Genomic DNA, 20,107 nt, shown 5'->3' with positions numbered 1-20,107 from the left:
AAATAAAAAATACAAATAAACTGAAAGAAAAAAATAAAAACATTAATCAAATAAAGCTTTAACGATTAACATGTGTTAGTTATAATTATGACTTGGTACATAATTTTTTAATATTAATTACAATAATTATAATTTCATGATTTTTTTTTGTTTTTTATATTTAATTTTCCCTTTTTTCTTCTTTCCCTTAAATTAAACCGAAGAGTGAAGACGACAAACAAATTCTGACAAAACAAAAAAAAAAAGAAAAGTCATACAGATGGCGATACGGCGTGAAAGTGCACGCAACTAAAAGGAGAAAGTGAAGCGCGTGATGTGCTACCAACCGTTTTCATGCAATTGGGAAATGAAAAAGTTAAAGAGTAAGAAAGAAAGCTGGACATTTACAATTTACTTATAAAAACGGTGGGATTCTTGATAGTGGGGACCGGTGGGGGCGGCTAGGGACCACGCGCACCTGTAAATACAGTCACACAAACATTAACAAACGGCCGAGAATTTGTTTATTTATATTTGAATTAATGAGCAAAGGAGTGATTGACAGTTCCAGAAAATCTTGGTGTGTTTTTAATTGTAAATTTTTTTATTATAGTGACAGCTCAATTACTTGATTTGCATACACTCTACCTTCCACCAGCAACAAATAAAAAATTTTACATTTTTTTAATTAGAGTAATAACTTAGTCCAGTTGTTTTTGTAAAATTATGTATAAGCGAACAAGCATGCGAAGACTTTACTAAATGTTTCAAGCTTTGTTAAATTTTTTAATATTCAAATATTATTGAAGTTTTTCTAAACTTAATTATAAAATTATTCACCCGACTTCATTTAGGTATGGATTCACATGTTCAATTAGGGGGTCTATTAACATTTAAAAATTAGTTTTTTTTATATTTTCAAATAATTTTGAAATATTTTTTATCAATAAAATTAATAAATTTATCAATAATTATATATATTTAAATTTCCCCCAAAAAAATCATGAATCTAAAACTATTTCAACCATCTCTTTTAAAGATAAAAGAAATATTTCGTGCTTCAATAATTACCTTAATTAGAATTTTTTAAAATAATATTTGAATTAATTTTAATTAGTACTTTTAAATACCCATTAACTAGATGATATAATTATTTAGATGACACAAGAGTTAACCGGACCCTATAATTATATTATAGATAACATGGGATTTGGATTGTATGCTCCTCCCATTTCATTGTCTTGGAAATAGAATAATCAAAGAACATGCAACTTTGCAAGAGACTAGGTTGGCTTTTGACTTCCTCAAACCAATTAGCTATGGCCAGTTTTGTGGAAATATTCACATGGTTGGATTTATATTATTATTATTATTATTATTAACCTCACCCACCAACAGGATTATATAAAAAGTTCTCATATATCTTATTAAGATATACTAATTAATATAATAATTTTTTCATTTTATTTTACAAAATTTAAAATTTTCATAAATAACGTATGAAAAATAATATATTATTATATATCGTTGGTTTTGGATTAAGTTAAGGCAATAAGGTTGTTCAAAAAAAAAAAAAAGCAACGACAATAAAGAATAAGCTAAAGCAAAAAAAGTGAATGAAATTGTGACTAGGAAAGTATCGTTTAAGATTCTGATCTCTTGAATGAATAGCAAGTATTAACCATTAAAGATTAAGGAAAAAGAATTATATCAAAAAGTTACATTACATTAACATATATTCCTTTCATTCAAATTATATCACATAGTCATATTATTAAAAAAAATCAAGTATTTATTATAAAATAATTAATTAATATATTAAAATAAATATTCACAATTTAATCATCACATATAATATATAATAAATGATTGAAAATTTTCAATAATATAATTATATGATATGATTTGAATGAAAAATATATATGTTAATGTGGTATAATCCTTTCATACAATTCTTTGTCAAAGACAAAGAGGTATCTTAGGTTGGTAAAATACTTATCTTTTTTCTTTTTTTGGTTAGGCTTCAATTTTAAGAGTTTATATTTGATATAATGGTAATATATACATACTATACACTATGAATGAATCACGTAACGATATTTCATAAAAATTAATTTTAAAATTTTAAAATTTTAAAATGCAAATACATTTAATCTTAAAAATATATTTAATATTAATTTTTATAAATCGTGATTATATAATTCATTGACAATATATGACATTTTATATACTATTATTCTAACAATACATTAAATATAAATAATACTATATGTTTCATAAATCCATTCCAATGCCATATTCACATTTCATATTTCCATACTCCTTTATTCTAGCCATGGATATGCATCTTACATTTTACATTTTCTTTTTCCATTTCAGCTTTCTTCTCATTGAAGCAAAGGCGCGGACTTGACTTTAGTGCTCCTCCCTTCCCACCCAAGTCCCCCCTCCTTTAGCATTTTTGTGAGGCTTTCTATAATATATGCATGAAAAAGGGAGATATTCTATAACAAAAAACGATTATAAAAAAGTAATTACTATAAATAGATCCTTCTTATCACACGAAGATTTATATATATATATATATATATATATATATTCACTTACTTAAAGTTTTATAAACTTCAGTACATAATTATTTTGTTTTGGATTTTAAATTAATTAACTTCATTGAAACAAAAGCACAACTATGGTCATCATTTATTAATGGCACACACATTATTTACAAGAGAAGGGTTGCAATAATTTACGGAACAGAGTTTGCCAATAGTTTTTGTCAATGAAATTAATGTAAGTACCAAAGGACAACATGCCACATGCATATGCTCATGCTTCTTGTTCTTTTCCAACCATGCATTATTATCCAAAGAATGACTCTAAAGTCCAACTATAATATTTTTCTTACAAAATATCTTTCATTTTAACAATCCAATTTAAATATGGGGCAACTGCCTTGACAATCATTCAATTGGATGATTAAAATATATTTTGTTGAAAAAGTATGCTCATAGATAAAGATAAAAATTTTCATATCATTGAAAAATTTTCTGACCTCACTTATCCATTGAACTTTAGTTAATCTTGTTTGGAAATCAAACTTAGTTTTAAGGTAAAAAAAAAAAAAAATAGCTTAATCCAACTTAAATTTACTTTAACAATATTTAAAATATATAGTTAAAAAAATTATCTCATCTATCCTAAATGAAATTTAAAATTTTCTTCAGGGAGAATAGAAGGAGAATATGACTTAATTCAAATTAAAAAACATTAAGAAAAGATTAAAATAAAAGTTATTGTATCATAATTTGTATTAACATATTAAATACAAAACATATTGTTTTAATTTTTATTAAAATTTTAAATTATGTCATTTTCATTTTTTTTTTATCATTTCAATTTGTATAGTCACATGGCGTTTAAAATTACTAGATTTCACTAAATCCTTAGAAATATACTTCATCATCTCTTGTTCCGGTTGCTTTTAAGCCGAGTGAATTAGTGGCCTAGTCATCTTAAACATTTTAACACTAGGAAGTTGGGTTCTACAACATAATTGAAGAAAGCTGAAAATTTAGGTTGATGGAAAGCGGAATCAGGTGGTTTGTGATTGGAAATACAGTATCAGCAGCCATGATTTCTTATTTAATTTTTGCAAACTTTGTTCTTTCGTATTGTTGTGAAGCGTTTGCTTACTTTTGTTTCGAGGTTTATGACACATTCATCCACCCAACGCATCCATCTTTTCTAATCCGTTCATTTAACCAAACGCAAAATGCAAGTTAATGGATGACAATAGTTTGTCACTTTCACCCCTATGCTAAATGATTTCTCCATTATTATAATGCCTCTGGGAGCTGCTTAAATGGGCACTTCATTCTTTAGATCACGCCCTACGCCACCTGATCTTTTGAAAAGTTTAAGTCGTCGACGGTTAAGCCTTTAGGTCGCAAAAGAGATTGTTAGTATTAAATAACAAAAAAAAGCTAATCGGATTCTTTTTACGTACATACCCTTGGGCTGAAATGTAAGTTCCAATTATTGGCCTATTATTTGCAATTGTTGAGGGTCCAATATGTCCGTACGTTGTCCGAGGAATCGCACGGCAAACCATCCTTCTCTCCCGTTAACCCAAAACAGAGCCCCATTCCCCAGTTAAAAAAAAAAAGGGGGGATCATCTTCAGTGAGAGCAGTTGGTGCAATTCTCCACAAATTCACAAATGGGGTTCTCTTGAGTTCCTTGATCTAGAAATGGCCTATTGACAAGCATAAGGAAATTGTTATCCTCAGCATCCTGTATATCATCGTACACTTCAATATTGTATCAAGTTCACATTTACTGCAATGAGCATCAATTCCGAAGTATATCCACTTTCCCTCCTCTCTGCATGGGTAGGCGCTCTTCCAAGATTGCCGGCAGGAAGGTCTCTTTTGTCTTTTCCCTCGAATGCCCACATTTTTATAAATTCAAAGTCCTTTCAAAGAAAAAATGATACTCTCAACAAATGCTAGCTGTTGTATGGTTTAGATGCCACCTGTTTGATAAAAATCCTGACGGAAGACAAATTCAATTGTAATTTGGACTTAGTTTAATCCTGTTTTTTTTAGAGTTTGGCATTTTTTTGCGTGGAACTGAAACTGCTCTGTTTATTTTGCTTATGCTTATATATGCGGTTAAAAATTCAAAATCAGTGAAATAAATTTTATACTACTATTTTATTTACATGCAGGGGGCTCAAGATGCGACGAAGGCTAAACTCTATTCAAGGATTGGAAAAGAAGTTGTGTCTGTGTAAGCTGGTAGCTCCTAGCAGACCCGACAATGAAAAACGAAATTGACATGGGCTAAACAAAAACTATATATGGGTTCATAAAAAAAATTTTTTAAAAAAAAAGATCGGTGTTTTGTGAAACATAATTTTCCATATAAAACACAAAAAAAAAAACATGAATTGTTAGTTGTAGCTTGTTGTCCTGCTCGATTTGTTACGCTGAAGAAAAAGAGTATTGCAAATTGCTTTTATTAGTTAACTGGAGGAAGTTTTATCATGTTTTACAGTTTGTTTCTACCAGTTTGTCCAACGTTTGTACTTTGTTGATTGCAATCATAATTGTGATTCTTTATGTTCCTCAGGGTAAAGAAAGGCGGTCCAAATCAACTATCAAATACAGTTCTTGCAGCTGTACTTGATAAAGCCTAGGAACCTGATGTACCCAAGGAAATTTTGGAGCGAAACATCAAGAGAACTTCGGAGAAAGGGCATGAGGCTTACATTGAGAAAGTTTAAGAGGTTGGTGTGTGAATACTTTCTACTTTATTTATATATTTGCTTCTGTAGTGATTAGTCATTGAGGGTGTCTTCCTGTATCTAGATGCTCAGATAGTATATAAGACTGGGTTTTGTTGGCTCTTCAAGTATACTTCTTCTTTCAGGTATATGGTTATGGTGGAGTTAGCATGGTAGTTGAGGTCTTAACAGATAAAATAACCAGGTCTGTGGCAGCTTTAAGAGAGGTAGTCAAGGACTATGGAGGAAAGATGGCAGATCCTGGGTATGTTATGTTCAAGTTCAGGCATGTTTGAGTTGTTAATATAAAGGTCACTGATGCTGACAAAGATCTGCTCCTTTCCATTGCATTAGATGCTGGTGCTGAGGATGTTATTGAGCCTCCAACTTATGAAGATTATACTGATGAGGATAGGTCAGAGAAGTAATGCTCCCACTGTTCCAAACTGAAATCTTTCTTATTACTCTCCCGTTTTCAGACTTATTACATCTTCTAGACTTCTTTTCATTGTGGATATCTTTAATAGTTGTCAGAAATTAATTCCTGACCTTTGTACGTAAATTTAGAGGAATTAACATAGTCATCTTCTCCATATATTTTCTTAGAACAAAAGAGCTCTTTTACAGAGGTTAAGGACTATCATTGGCCGTGCCTTAAAACATGTAATGTGAAATTTGCAAGTGTGGCTAATCAAACCTTCTCCTGGTGCAAATAAAGTTGCAAAACTATGCATTGTTTGCATAAAAAGTAAAATGACTTCTGTTTTTTATCTTTTATGGACAGGAAAATATTTGGACATACAATTGCAGTATTATGATTCTATAAATATTTCACTCATGATTTTATCTTTCTTATCTGTTGATTCCACAATAAAACCTGTGTGCTTTAATAAGTCTGCAATCTGATTTCCAATGATATAATTACATATCAATTCCATTTTTAAACAAATATGTAAGCTGTTTTGGCTCTTGGGCTGGGCAAAGTCTAACCCTGATTTTTCCTTGTAGCTATTATAAGATTGCAAGTTGAGTGGAAAATTATGCAACAATACTTTCAAAGCTATGTGATGAAGGAATAAATTTTGAGACTGAAAATGGTTCCAAGTTCCTTACAATAACCACAGTGGAAGTATTTTGTTCTGTAATGTTGATAATTCCAGTGATCTGCTTTTGATTTCTGGTAAATCAGGATCTTTAGACTTTTATGTGGCTGATGCTGACTTTACATTTTGCTGAACGCAGCACATGTTTAAACTTCATAATCAGTGTTTTAATATTATCCTATTCACCATTGTGCGTATTTTAGTGGTACTGGTGACATCATTGATATTTTGGTTGGTGTCAGGTGGATGATGAGGCCATGGACTTGAACAAGGAACTTACATCTAAATTACTTGAACTTGATGTTGATGCTGTTTATATCTACCAGAATTAATTTGTATCTAGACCATTTCAGTGATGCAATTGACGCTGAGTTAGTTAACATGTAGTAAGTGAATGAATCACAATCCTGGCTGCATTATTGCTTATTTTAGTTGGGGTTTCCTAGAGGACCTTCATATTCTTCATCTGATTTCCCAGTTTCAACCCTCTTTTAGAATGAAAGGAGGAAGAAAGGGGTGGTTGATTTCAAATTATATCACAGTTAATCTTCTCTTTTATTCTTTTTTAAAAATTCTGAAGGCTGCCATTGCATCTTTCTTATTTCTTGAAAATGAAAGCATTCAATTTCTTTGATCATGAATTCATGATTAAATGCCAATTATTCACTCTGCTTCAACACTAATAAGATTGATATTTCATTATTTTTGCTTACATATGGTCAAGAATGCTCTTGTGGGGGGGGGGGGGGGGGGGGTAGAGAATCTTTCACTCCTCCATAATCCACACTATATATATTCCTAATTTTCTTTTCGTTTTTTTTCCTGGTATTACTCCATATTATTAATATGTACACCTCACATTAATGACATCAAATGCATAGATTTATCAGCTGACAAGCCGATCTCCTGCATTTGGTCCGGTCCATGATCTATGATCAATGCATTTGTGCAAACCATGAGCAGCTTGTGGTTATGAAGAAGGTTCAGTGCTGATTTTTTTTTTTTGGGTACCCAACATCCATTTAAGTCCATATGGTAGTCCATAAGGGAGCTTTTCTGTTTCAATTTCTTCAAATGTTAATCCCTAAAAAAAAAAAAAAAAGGTGAAAGTTTGGAAGTGATCTATTAATTTATATAATCTACGAGGTAAATTTCTTCAGTATTGCTTGTTCAAAGTGATTGAGAAATTCTATCAAATTATAATGCAGTTTATTGAGTAGAATTTGTATGGAATTCTGAAGTATTATTTGATTAGAATATACTAATATGCTCAACCCTTTGATTTTGGTGTTGAAATCACAATTCCCAAATTTCTAAAACACTTGGACACATGTTAACAATTCATGAACTTGGACTCCCACAAATCAAGACTACGGCTTTCTGATCTTGTTTTTAAGTTGGACATGGATCTTCTATTTGTACTTCTGTTAAAGATTCACTAGGCTACACCACATTCATGAGATTGGGCGCACTGGCCTAGTCATTTAAGTTGGAACTGGATCTTTCATCACTTCTATAATGATTCATGGGTTAGACCACATTCATGAGATTGGGGTTCACATAGATCATGACTGTGGGCTCTGTAACCTAGTTATTTAAGTATTTATAGATTTTCCAATTGTTATTAAAGATTCACTGGGATAGACAGCATTCATGATTTCTGGTCTAGTTATTTAAAGTTAGACGTGGATCTTCCCTTTGTCATAAAAAATTCACTAGGCTCACAATGAATCTAAGTTTTCTTTCTAGGTAGTTTTTTAAGTTGGATTTGGACCTTTCATTTGTTTGTTGGTGAAAATTGACTGGGCTGGACCACATTTCAGGTTCTGGCTACATTAATGTTTTGCCAGCCTCCCAGCTGCCCATCGTCCCCCCTGGATCACCTGAGTTTGGTGTCCTGAACTGTCACTTTAGATGAATTGATTTAAGATGGTCCTCTGCTTTCTTCTTCTATCAATTCTTTTTTGGGTTTAGGCACATGCTTTGACTACTTTTTGATCTATACTTGCGAAAAGAAAACTATGAATGGATTTCATAGCCTTCGATGCTTTATTTTCTTCTCATTTTCCGTTGGGTCTGAAATCTAAAATAGTAGTGGTAAGATCATGGTCCTGAAAGTAATAAAGGGAAAAACAAAATAAAAAAAGAAGATATTGGTTATCATTATCTGCTCAAGTAAGAATCCACAGAGAGCTAACAATTTAATTCTCTTGTGATTCTGCACATATTTTGTTGATATCTCTCGGATTCTTCTAGTTGTCAAAAATATGTGGCTCAGCAAACTCTTTCAAAAAGAAGAAACACTGTTTTAAATTCCCTTAACAGGTACACTAGTACCAAACGGCATGAGGAGCCTATGTACATTTATTTCTATTATAAGTTCTTGGAATGACAAGAAAATGGGAGTTAGATAATGAGCAATGATTTTGATAGGTGTAGGAAGCTGGTGGTCCAAAAATGAAAAAACTGTAGCAGCCATGACTTCCAGTGTACCCTCATGACTCTTGATCTTGAGTCTCCCGTTGAACCAAGGTCTGCCTCTGGTACTCACATGGGTCCAGTGTTATTGTCTCCTATGCAACACCAATCCGACAACAGGATCAATGGCTATCTGCTGGGCCGTAAAGCTTGCTAACACAACTCTTTATCATTACATTATTATCTCAGTTTTTTTTGAAAGAAGTGAAAGAAACATGATGTGCCTTGTATTCTGTCCACGTTATTCTAGATTTTTTCTCAGAAGCAAGTTGACGACTAGCTATTAGAAAGAGAGGGCTGAGGGAAAGCGAGTTCATCACTAGATATATAACAAACACCAAATTTTAATACGATATGCAGATGGCCAGATATATGTGTGTTAAATGATGCTTCAGCCAGCAGCTGCTGTTTGCTGCATCGTGGAACTTTGACCAGTGTTATTTTGGGGTTATTCCTGTACACAAATTGATGAAATTTCTTTGTCTTTCTTTAGTTTTCACTTTCTGGTTTTTCTTTTTTTCTTTGCTCTCTGACAATTTACATTGAACTCCATCTGCATTTGTCAGGCTGAAAAAAACCAAAAAATAAAAAAAAAGTAGAAAGGGTCTATCCGACAAAAGGGTAACATCAATTCCTATCTTTTAAAATTTTGGGCGGGCTGTTGGGGTCAGGGATGTGTTTTCTTATATGTTTTCTCGCTTTCATACTTCAGAGGATGTTTATTTTTCTATAAAAAAAAAGGTGGACTGAAAGTTTAAACCAAGTGATGAGTGATAGATATATCAGTAAATTTCCTACTGAAAATCTTGTGAATGGGGATGGATGACTGATAAGAACAATTGACAGAACTAGCAAGCAGATAAACAAATGAATTTGTGGATGATTAGCTGTTTGATCCTTTCCATGAAAATTTGGACTAGTGTAATATTATTAATGGTGAAAGCTGATTATAGTGTAATATTACAAAGGCATTGAGCAAAATCGAGGGAAGCAGTGAGTCGTTTCATTTAAACAACTGGACCCTTCCTTTCCATCCGGTTTGTCTACTTTCAAGTTCTGTCATCTCCTTTATTGATTGCAAGTTGCGTTTATTAGATTTCTGTCAATTTGTTTTTAATACGGATGTTTAAAATTCATCTTGAATGAATTTAATTTGATTAATCGATTGATTATTAAATTAATTTTAATTGATTTAGTGAAAATAATTTTAAAAAATTTTGATTTTCAATTAATTCAATTCAAAAAATTAAAAGTTAAATATAAAACAAAAAAAAAATGAAATGGATCATTTCATTATAAGAGTTTTTTAATTTAATAATTTAACATTTAAATATTTTGATCGATAATTTTATATAGTTTATTTCAAATATAAAAAATTAAGAATCATATATAAATATATATTATATTACAATATACATAATTACTAGATAGAATTTGCTGACGTGTAAGTTTTTATAGACATCTTCTTTTTTGAACATATAAAAAAATCTTTTAAAAATTTTTTTAATGACACGTAAGATAATTATTAATTTTAAATTATTTATTAAAATATACATTTTAAAAATTATTAAATTATCTAAAAATTTTAAAATTTAAATAAAAAACCAATTTAAATTCAAATAAAATTTCCTACTCCCATATATTACCTCATCTCTCATCACATTCAACAAATCAATTTGATGGACCTTCCATTTAGAAATAAATATTTTCATTTTAAATAGTCTTCCACTTTCTATCATGCTCCTCTGTAGTTTTAAAATGTTTTCAATTTCTCAAGCTAAATTCTTCTGCTTTGGGTGATTTGCAACGTAGCTATGCATCACGTTCGGCTGTTTTGAAGAATAAGGGACATGATATTGCGGTAAATTAATTAATTAATTCTTGCTACCATATATATATATATATATATATCTGTTTGAATACTGCTTTCCTTAATTTTCCAGACTACTACTATGTTTATGTTTTTATATGATATTCATAAATCAAGCATGCATATCTTTTGTGTTTTTTTGCATAACAATTGAAAATCTGAAATAAATTGAATGATATAAATTGATAACAATAAAAAATAAAGTAATTGTTTTATTAGTTTATGTCATATTTTAACTATTAAGAATTAATTTTATAGTTCATCCAAATAAACTCTCAATTTTTTTTTTAAGTTTTTATCAAATAATTCATCAAAACCAACGGTTATTGTGTCCTCATCATATCTATATATTTGATCGTATATATTTATATTTATATTTAATTCAGGTGTTATGGAACGGAGTTGTTGAAAAAATTAACATAAACAGAATTGATTATAAAGTATTTCAATGCCATTGGCATTCTTCATCGGAGCACACATTTGGCGGAAATAAGTATATAGATATATATTATTTGGTATATAAGCTAAGCTTTGTGATTATTGTAATTAATTTTCTATATTAAATTTAGAATATATAATCAGTTTATTATTTATATTGGTGTATTTGTTATTTCTTTTGGCTTACAGGCATGATTTGGAGATTCACATAGTTCATCAAAATGCTCAAAATTAGATTGCCGTTGTTTCAATGGTTTTTCAAATTGGTCAAGCTAATCCTTTCCTTTCCTTAGTATGCTAGATAAGATTTGTTTTATTCTGTTTACATCTTCAAATTTAATATTTCTGATTTCACTCCTATTTGAAACGAGATATATACATGCATGCATACAAGCATGTGCAGATCATAGTATTAATTATAGTTGCACACATAATATATTAAATGAAAATACATGTATATACATCATAAGTATCTGATTTTGTCAATTATTGTGTAATAGTAATTTCAAAGATTATTATTTTCTTTCTTTAAGTGGTTGAGCAAACGATTTCATGGTAATATATGCAATCATTATAGCTTTAGTTTGCTATACGTGCAATGGACGTATTATTTTTATTTTATTTAAATTTTTAAAAAATATAAATTAATATTATTAAATTATTTACATGTTTAAATATATGTAAAATATAAGTAATATAATTAAAATATCAAATCCTAATAAAAATAAAATTTTTAGTTAAAAATTTGACTAAATTAAAAATATACAATAAATAATATTAGATGAAGAAAAAACATTTAATAGATATTGTAAATAATATTATTAAGTACACCAACAAAGTATCAAAATAAAAACTTAAAATTTTATCACTTCAAATTAACTTTGTTTAATTTAGATTATATCTAACTTCTGTTATCAATTTTATACACTTACAAATTTATTCTGTTATTTTAAATTGAACGAAGTTAATTTGAAGTGATAAGATTTTTAATTTTTATTTTAATATTTTGTTGGTTTATTTAACAATATTATTTACAATATCTTCTGAATTTTTTTTAATTCAATATTATTTATCGTATATTTTAAAGTTTGTCAAATTTTTAATTAAAGTTTTTTTATTAGGATTTGATATTTTAATTATATTACTTATATTTTACATAGATTTTGAACATGTAAATGATTCAATGATATTAATTTATAGTTTTAATCAAATTAAATAAAATAAAAATAATTTATGTATTGCACAAATTTAAAATTAATTTAAATATTTTTATTATTTAATTAATTTAAAAATTAATCAAATTAATCAAAATAAATTCGATCGATTATATTTTTGAAATTAATATATTTGATTTCACTAACAAAAATTATAATTTGATTTAAATGATTACTTATAATTTTCAAGTAAAAAATTAAAGAAAGAACTGAAATTTAATCTTTAAATAATAGCTAATATCTATCTATTTATCATTCGAGTTAAAACATCTCCTAACACCTGTTGTAAAAAGGATAAAAAAAAATGTTTTTTTAATTTTTTTAAGGTATTTAATTCTTGTATTAAGATTTATTGAAATAAGTTATGATAACGAAAGATAAAATTTTATAAAATTTAAGTCACTTATTTAATATTTATGTTAAAAAAGCGTTTGAATTTAGAATACGAGTTAAAATATTTTGATTTATGTCTTAATTATGAAGTGTTTTTATTTGTTAATTTTCTAATTCGTGAATTTTTTGAAATCGAAAGATAAATAAAATAATAAAAAATTAGAGAACAGTAGAGAAGAAGTATTAGGATGTGGCAAAAGTGGAGGTGGGATTAAAGCAGATTGGGTCTCATACGGTACGCCCACCCATAGAGAACAAGACACATCAGAATCATCTACATATGACGACGATGTGATTGTTATGATCTGACGGCTATCGTCCAAGCCAGGTAGACGTGGCAGCAAGCGGTTGGGGCCCACAGCTTCTGGAAATTTTCGATGCCGACAAAACGGTTTAAAGATTTTGTCTGGCCTTGAGCAAGTGTTATACATTATATATTACTAACAATTAACTTTTATTTCATCATGGGCAGGCCGGAGGCCCAATAAATGGGAGACCCACCAAGTCTGGGGAAGGACATGGATTTGCCCAATGGGCCCATGTTTAATAAAATAAAAAACCTCGTGCTTTTTATTTGCATTTCCGTTTTTTTTTTTTATTAATTATAATAAAATTCATTTGCTTTAATTACACTCATATATAATTAACTTGAATATTTGCCTTTGTGCCAAAATATCCAAACTTGGACTCGAAGGGGAAGAAGATTTAAACATCATAGGAGTCGCTTTTATTTATAGGGTAAAATACATTATTCATCAATAAATTATGATTGTATTTTTAAAATAATTATATATATGATTTTTTGATTACTTAATCGTTAGTGTTTAAAAATGTGTTGATATGTTATTGTCGTATCAGCAAAATATATTTTGTTTTTTCAAAAATTATAATGTCACGTGGTGTGTCAGGTGATGTGATAGTGTTGTGTGGTACCTGACAATTAATATGATATTACCTTATCAGTATACTATTAGAGAGTTAGTTAAGTTAAAAAATAATTACTTACTCAAATTTTAGTAATTAAATTAAAAAATTTAATAGTTTGGTGATCATTTTAAAAATATGATCATAGTTAGACTTGATAAATCATATATCTATGTCATGTAAAACATTGATAATTTGAGAATTCGTACTATCTTTCATATAAAATTTATGTATCATAATTTGTATTGGTAAGAAAATATGAAATACTTTTAAAAACACGATTATAGTTAGACTTGATAATTCGTATATTTAATGTCATATAAAATATTGATAATTTGAGAATTCATTTTGTGTTTTACATGAAAATTATGTGTCACAATTCGTGTTGATACGAAAATATAAAATATCTTTTTTGTTTTGTTAAACCCATATATAATTTTTGCTAAAATTTTAAATCGTATCACTATTGTGTTTTTTTATATCATTTTTATATCGTATTTTAAAATATCAGATCTAATCATAATCGAGTAACTAATAATGATATATTTTACCCTTAATTGTATGAAAGTCTTTGGAATTTTGCACTATTGAGATTGGTTTTTTTTTTTTAATTTATATTTATTATTAGACATTTTGAAAGCATTAATCTTATTTTGCCAAAGTGCATAAGTGCAAACACACTCGTGTGTGTGTGTGTGTGTATTATAAAAGTAGGAACTCATTTACATTATTATAATTCTTTTTTTTTAATTCTTGAATCAAAATTATTAAACTTAAAAATATTATTTTGATTCAACTTAAAAATTTTACAAAAGGATTTAATTAGAGTTTTTGGAAAGAAGACTAAGATTTATAGTAAAAAATATCAGTTTTTGAAAGATTAAAAATTGTTAGAACCTGCGATTCATTGAGATAATGTTTGTTTTTATTTTTATTTTTTGTAATTTTTGTATAACATTCATAATATTTAATTGCTTATTCTTATTTTTGTATTTATTGCATGGTATTTATTTTTGTATGAATTTGCATAACCAATATTATATTTTCATGATAATTTATTTGCCTAATATATTTATTTTCATTATTATTATATTTATTTGTGTGATTTATTAATATATTTGCATGATTAATGTATTTGTATTAATTTAATTTGCTTGCATGATTTATTTAATTGCATAATTTATTAATTTAATTGCATGATTATTAATATTTTTATGTGTGTGATTACATAAGTATTAATATATTTATTTTCAGGATTAATATATTTATTTGTGTGATTTATTGATATATTTGCATGATTATTAATATACTTATTTGTATTAATTTGATTGCATAATTATTAATATATTTAATTGCTTAATTATTAATATATTTATTTGTATGATTATATTTTATTACATGATTATTAATATTTAATTACATAATTATTAATATATTTATTTATGTGATTATATTTGATTGCATGATTATATATATTTGCATAAATGATTTTTATGGTATTATATTATTACATGAAAATTTTTGCATAATATGATTTAATATTTATTACATGATTGCATGATTGTTTGATATTTTTATAGAAATTTTATATTATCATATTTTATAAATAAATAAAAGGACTAGAATTGATTTATTTAAGTGATAAGATCATTTTTGATAAGGCTTAAATTAAATAAGACATAATTAATTTGATAACAATTTTAAGCGTAAAAGGATGCTAATATTTTTCTGCATGTAACTAACTCCCTAATTTTAGTTTTATTGATGTATATTATAACTTATTCTTTTTAAGAACTCTTAATTAAGATTTAAGATAATCTTAAAAAGAATATACTCACATAGGCGATCAATTACACTTAATTAAAAAATATTGATAATAATTTTATAATTTTTGTATTTAATAAATAAAATTTTTTAATCTAAACGTTATGACAAGGTATGCATGGCTAAAATGCTATAAAGAGTTTTTTTTTTTTTGTTTTTATAAAAAAAAAAGAAGAAGAGGAAGAAAAGCATGAATGTAGAAATGAGAAAGGATAGATTAAAGAGTCTGATGATCTGAACTCTGAAGTACATGATATGAATTTTTCATGTGATCACTTGAGGTAAAATTCTTTTAAAATCTTTTACTACAAACTTTAGTCGGACCCACTTTTACTCGTAAACCCAAATTTCCACGTTTCATTGAAAAGTTTTTTTAAGAATGATCTTATTCCTTTCTCCCATCCATTAAACAGAATAAGAAAATTGATAATTAATTAGTTAGTTGTGTAGGCTAGAAATAGTTATATAAATTTAATTATTCTAGTTACTTTAGATGTCAGCTTGCTAGCCATGGTAGAACCAATTAATTTGGTCTCTTTTTGCTATTTTTTGAAAAAATTGCCCTTCAGGAAGTTCAGTACCGGACAGGACCATAATATATAAAATCCATGTCAAAAAAGCAAAGCATGTAAAACACTTCATATCCAGAAGTGGATGACAATTACATACGTGAAATTAAGGGGATTTTTTTTTTTTGTTGAAGTTGACAGTCACAGCTCAATCATAATAAGAAGAATCTTACTGTGTGTAAGTAAAGTTCGGATAAATTTGTATAATTTTATGATATTAATAACTTTGTTAAGAAAAGTAAAGATATTGGCCAAAGTTTTAAGATCCTAAGAAAAAACTTTGGTGCTACAGCAGCTTGTTCTGGTTATTGTTCTACTTTAGGTGGACCAAAGCACCTAGGTATATTGTTGGCTGAAAGGACACATGACAGAGAAACAGAAAAAACAAAAAAATTCTATGGCCTTATTTCAAAGACAGAAAGACAGATTGTAAGGTCCATCTGAAAAGAAGACAGAAAAGAAAAAGGAAGGGTATGGGGTAACAGCAAGAGACTTATGCCACCCGAGGATACTATCCATGTCACATGAAGCTATGTTTCAGAGCTTAATTAAATTTTTTTTTTAAATTTCTACATTTGGTTAATACTTTACTTTGAAGCCAAAAGAGATTTGTTTTAAAATGGAAAAAAAATGAAGTTTAATTGGAATAAAGTTTCTGATCCCTATAAAAGTATGATTGAAAATTATATATGATCTTGATTCAATCTATATTATATATTATTGAAATATAACACATTTCATAATCTTATACTCACCTATAAACAATGAAAAGGTTGAGTTCGAATCTCTCTTTTGCAAAATCATTGATGCTACCGCAGATAGAACATGGGTTATGTCAATTGCACATTATGCTTGCAAATAGTGTAATTCCTATGGCCTCCAAATTGAACTTGTGATCTAATGCAGCCAATGAAATGAAAGTAGTTAAGTAACTGATTCCATTGGAAAAATTTGCAAAGTTGTCTCAGCAATCAATCGTGCCAGAAAATTTGTTAAAGTTCATTAACAAAGAACTGTAAAACAACAATGGCTGGAATGATGATTTGGAGATTAATTCAATTAATGATTCATATAATTATTTTTAAAATATAAATTTTAAATTTTAATATTTATAAATTTTTTTTATATAAAAAAATTGTCGAAATGTTCATTGGCTGATCTAGACAATGACTTAGTTGCATCATTTCAAAAGTTTTCAACCACCCTCAATCATTGAGAGGGCTACATCTTGTTACCTCTCAATTTACAATTCCTGCTGCGTGAAGCAGACATTAAAAGTTAAAATTGGACGTTGAAATAATGCACTGTTGCCGACTTAAACATAACCATCTAAATAATTCAGAGGAGCTTTTTCTTTTGTCAAAACATTTTTGGGCTTTTGGTGTTTTCGAGTATTCTCCGTACAAATTTTTAAAAATTCATTGATATGTGTGGTTCTGCAGCAGCAGAAAAGTCCCTGCATTTCCAAGCATGAAGCTAGCAGGTTTATGTCATCGGGTCCTCTAAAACAAAGTAAACGGATCCACGAAATTAAGCATTGAGGTTTCAAGGATTCTTTGTTTTTTTTCTCTTCGTTTTTCTTCATCAACTCTATGATGATAATAACAATGTATAAACACTATTAATTTAATCATAAAAAAAATTAATATCATGAATGTCTTTAAATTATAATAAAATATTTAATATGATATTTAAATTTAAAATTTTTTTAATATAATATATAATCCTATAAATATATTAACTAATATAATATCTATCTCAAAAATCTTTAGCTCTCATAATAACGTATGATTGATAATTAACATTTTAAGTATTATATTAATTAATAAATTTATAATTAATATATTATATTAAATATTTTAAAATTTTAAATATTATATTAAATATTTTATTATAATTTAAGAATAATTTGTGATCTTCTTTTCATAAAAAATATATATTATAACTTGAAAACCAATAATGGACGGCATGCTTGATTGCCAAGATAGTGAAATTGGACAACTATTTAAACGTGATACACTTTGACGCACAAAAAATGACATTCTGATAGTGAAACATGAAGAAAAAAAAAAAAAGGAAAACTATTTGTAAGGATAAAATGACGACCCAAACACTTAAGAGACAATTTTGTGTGACGAAAAAGATTGAAATTGACGTGGTTTTTGATTTCCAGAGGAACTAGCGAAGTGCTCGCTGCCTGTGTGCGTGTATATATAGAATTAAAAATCAATGACTTGTGGGGAAATAAATTTGATGTTTCTAAGAGGATGAGAGGGTTTGTTTCTTAGCAATGCAAGATAAGGATTGAGCAGAGAAATGCATGAAAGGGAAAGAGTAATTTCAGGATTCAAAAGAAGTTGTTGGTTTTATATAGATAATAGGGGCAATTACCTCATGGTCAATTTGTTACATAAGTATTGTTTATAGCCCAAATTTCCACAATATGTGCTATAAAATAATTGAGTCACGGAATGCCATTGGTTGTTTGTATTTCCAAGTCTTTTTTTTTTTTCTTGCTAAAAATAATTTAGTAACGGTCAATTATGGCCAAAATACAAATCAATTCCCTTTTGCCAACTCTCTCGCCAATCTTCTTCCCCTTTTAACTTTCCTGCATAGCGATGCTTATTAAATTCCAAGGAAGTTCTATAGTAAGCTACCCTTTTGGTGAGCTTCCTCAAAGTTTATGACCGATTACACAAGTAACCGGTCTTATTTTTTATATAACAAAAAAAAATATTTTTGATAAATGGATGTAATCAACATGATATTACTGGCATAAAAAAATAATATTAAGTGATAATATAATTTTGTGTTGTTTAGTTGATAAATTGTGTATTTATAAATAATTTATGTAAAAATAATAAAAAGTTGTAATATGATTTTTTTATTATTTAAAATAATAAATTAAATAATTTGATAAATTATAAGTAAAATGTAAAAAAAAAGTAAAATCAGTTTTTATTATCCAGAATATCAAATTGAAATCATAACTAACAAATAAATGTAACAATAAAAAATTAATTTAATAAGTGTGTGTTTGGCCCAACTTATAGGAGAGTTTATTTATTGTAAAAGTAGAAGTCATGTGTTTGACTCTCAAAATCTTAAAAATTTTAGCTTACATAAAAAATAAATTTAAGCTTTTAGGAAAAGTTATAAATTAAAACTTCTTCAAGAAATACTAATTTTAATAACAAAGATTTGATGAAATCTTTTTACATTCTCACTTTATTTTTCAATAATTTACAAAATTATAATGAGAATTGTATTGTTTTACATTATTTTTTATTTTGCCTATTATTCTATTGAATTCATTTATTTTTCATTATAATTAAAAAATCTCTTTATTTTATTTATTTTTATCTAAAATTTGTGATTTAATTTAATAAAATTAACTATTTTATTTTTTATTTATTAAAACATATAAAAATATTATCAAATAATTTTTTTCAACATTATACAGCAGCACTTATGCATTAAGTTTGCCAAATACTATTTTAACTTCTTTTGCCGCATTTTTAAAACAACTCAATTGTAGCAGTGCTTCTTATAGAAACTCCAACCAGACCAAACAGACTCATTTATGTTACATCAGAAAAAAATTAAATAATTTGATAATAAATCATTGGTAAAGTAGCAATTTGAGAAGAATTCACTCTTGTTGTTAATTACGTTTAAGAATTGTTGTACTTACTTTTTGAAAAGATTTTCATTAAAAAAATTTGTAAATATATTAATAATATGAAATTGAGCTATATACTGTTTATCATTTTAAATACATGCTTAAAAAAATCAATTTTTATCTTCAAGGTATTATCTGAAAAGATAGAAGAAGCCAATCCTACATGGATAGTTGTTGTCAATTTTTTTACCAAATTATTTAAAACATGAAATTCCATCATTATCCACCTTAATTAGTTAACTAATGCTTTTAGACACGTTCATTAACAAAGGATCATGACAAAATTTTCTTGCAACAAATTAAAGAGAGATATTTAATTTCATCTTTAATTCTACTCATATATA

At 27.6% G+C, this 20,107-nt stretch overlaps 1 pseudogene across 1 annotated transcript; it reads left to right on the top strand.

The window, feature by feature from the left end:
- Nucleotides 1-259: 259 nt before the first annotated feature.
- LOC111304100 (putative transcriptional regulatory protein At2g25830) lies at nucleotides 260-6,794 on the top strand (annotated as a pseudogene). Its single transcript, XR_016326830.1, has 7 exons — nucleotides 260-278; nucleotides 4,117-4,401; nucleotides 4,708-4,769; nucleotides 5,112-5,268; nucleotides 5,412-5,689; nucleotides 6,274-6,394; nucleotides 6,611-6,794. The product of XR_016326830.1 is annotated as a putative transcriptional regulatory protein At2g25830 (transcript).
- The last annotated feature ends 13,313 nt before the right edge of the window (nucleotides 6,795-20,107 follow it).

This window comes from Durio zibethinus, chromosome 13 (genome assembly GCF_047325235.1).
Source record: "Durio zibethinus cultivar Kanyao isolate XHJ-2024 chromosome 13, ASM4732523v1, whole genome shotgun sequence".
Taxonomy (NCBI): domain Eukaryota; kingdom Viridiplantae; phylum Streptophyta; class Magnoliopsida; order Malvales; family Malvaceae; genus Durio; species Durio zibethinus.
The sequence above is the reverse complement of the archived record's forward strand: the minus strand, read 5'-3'. Positions and strand labels throughout refer to the sequence as shown.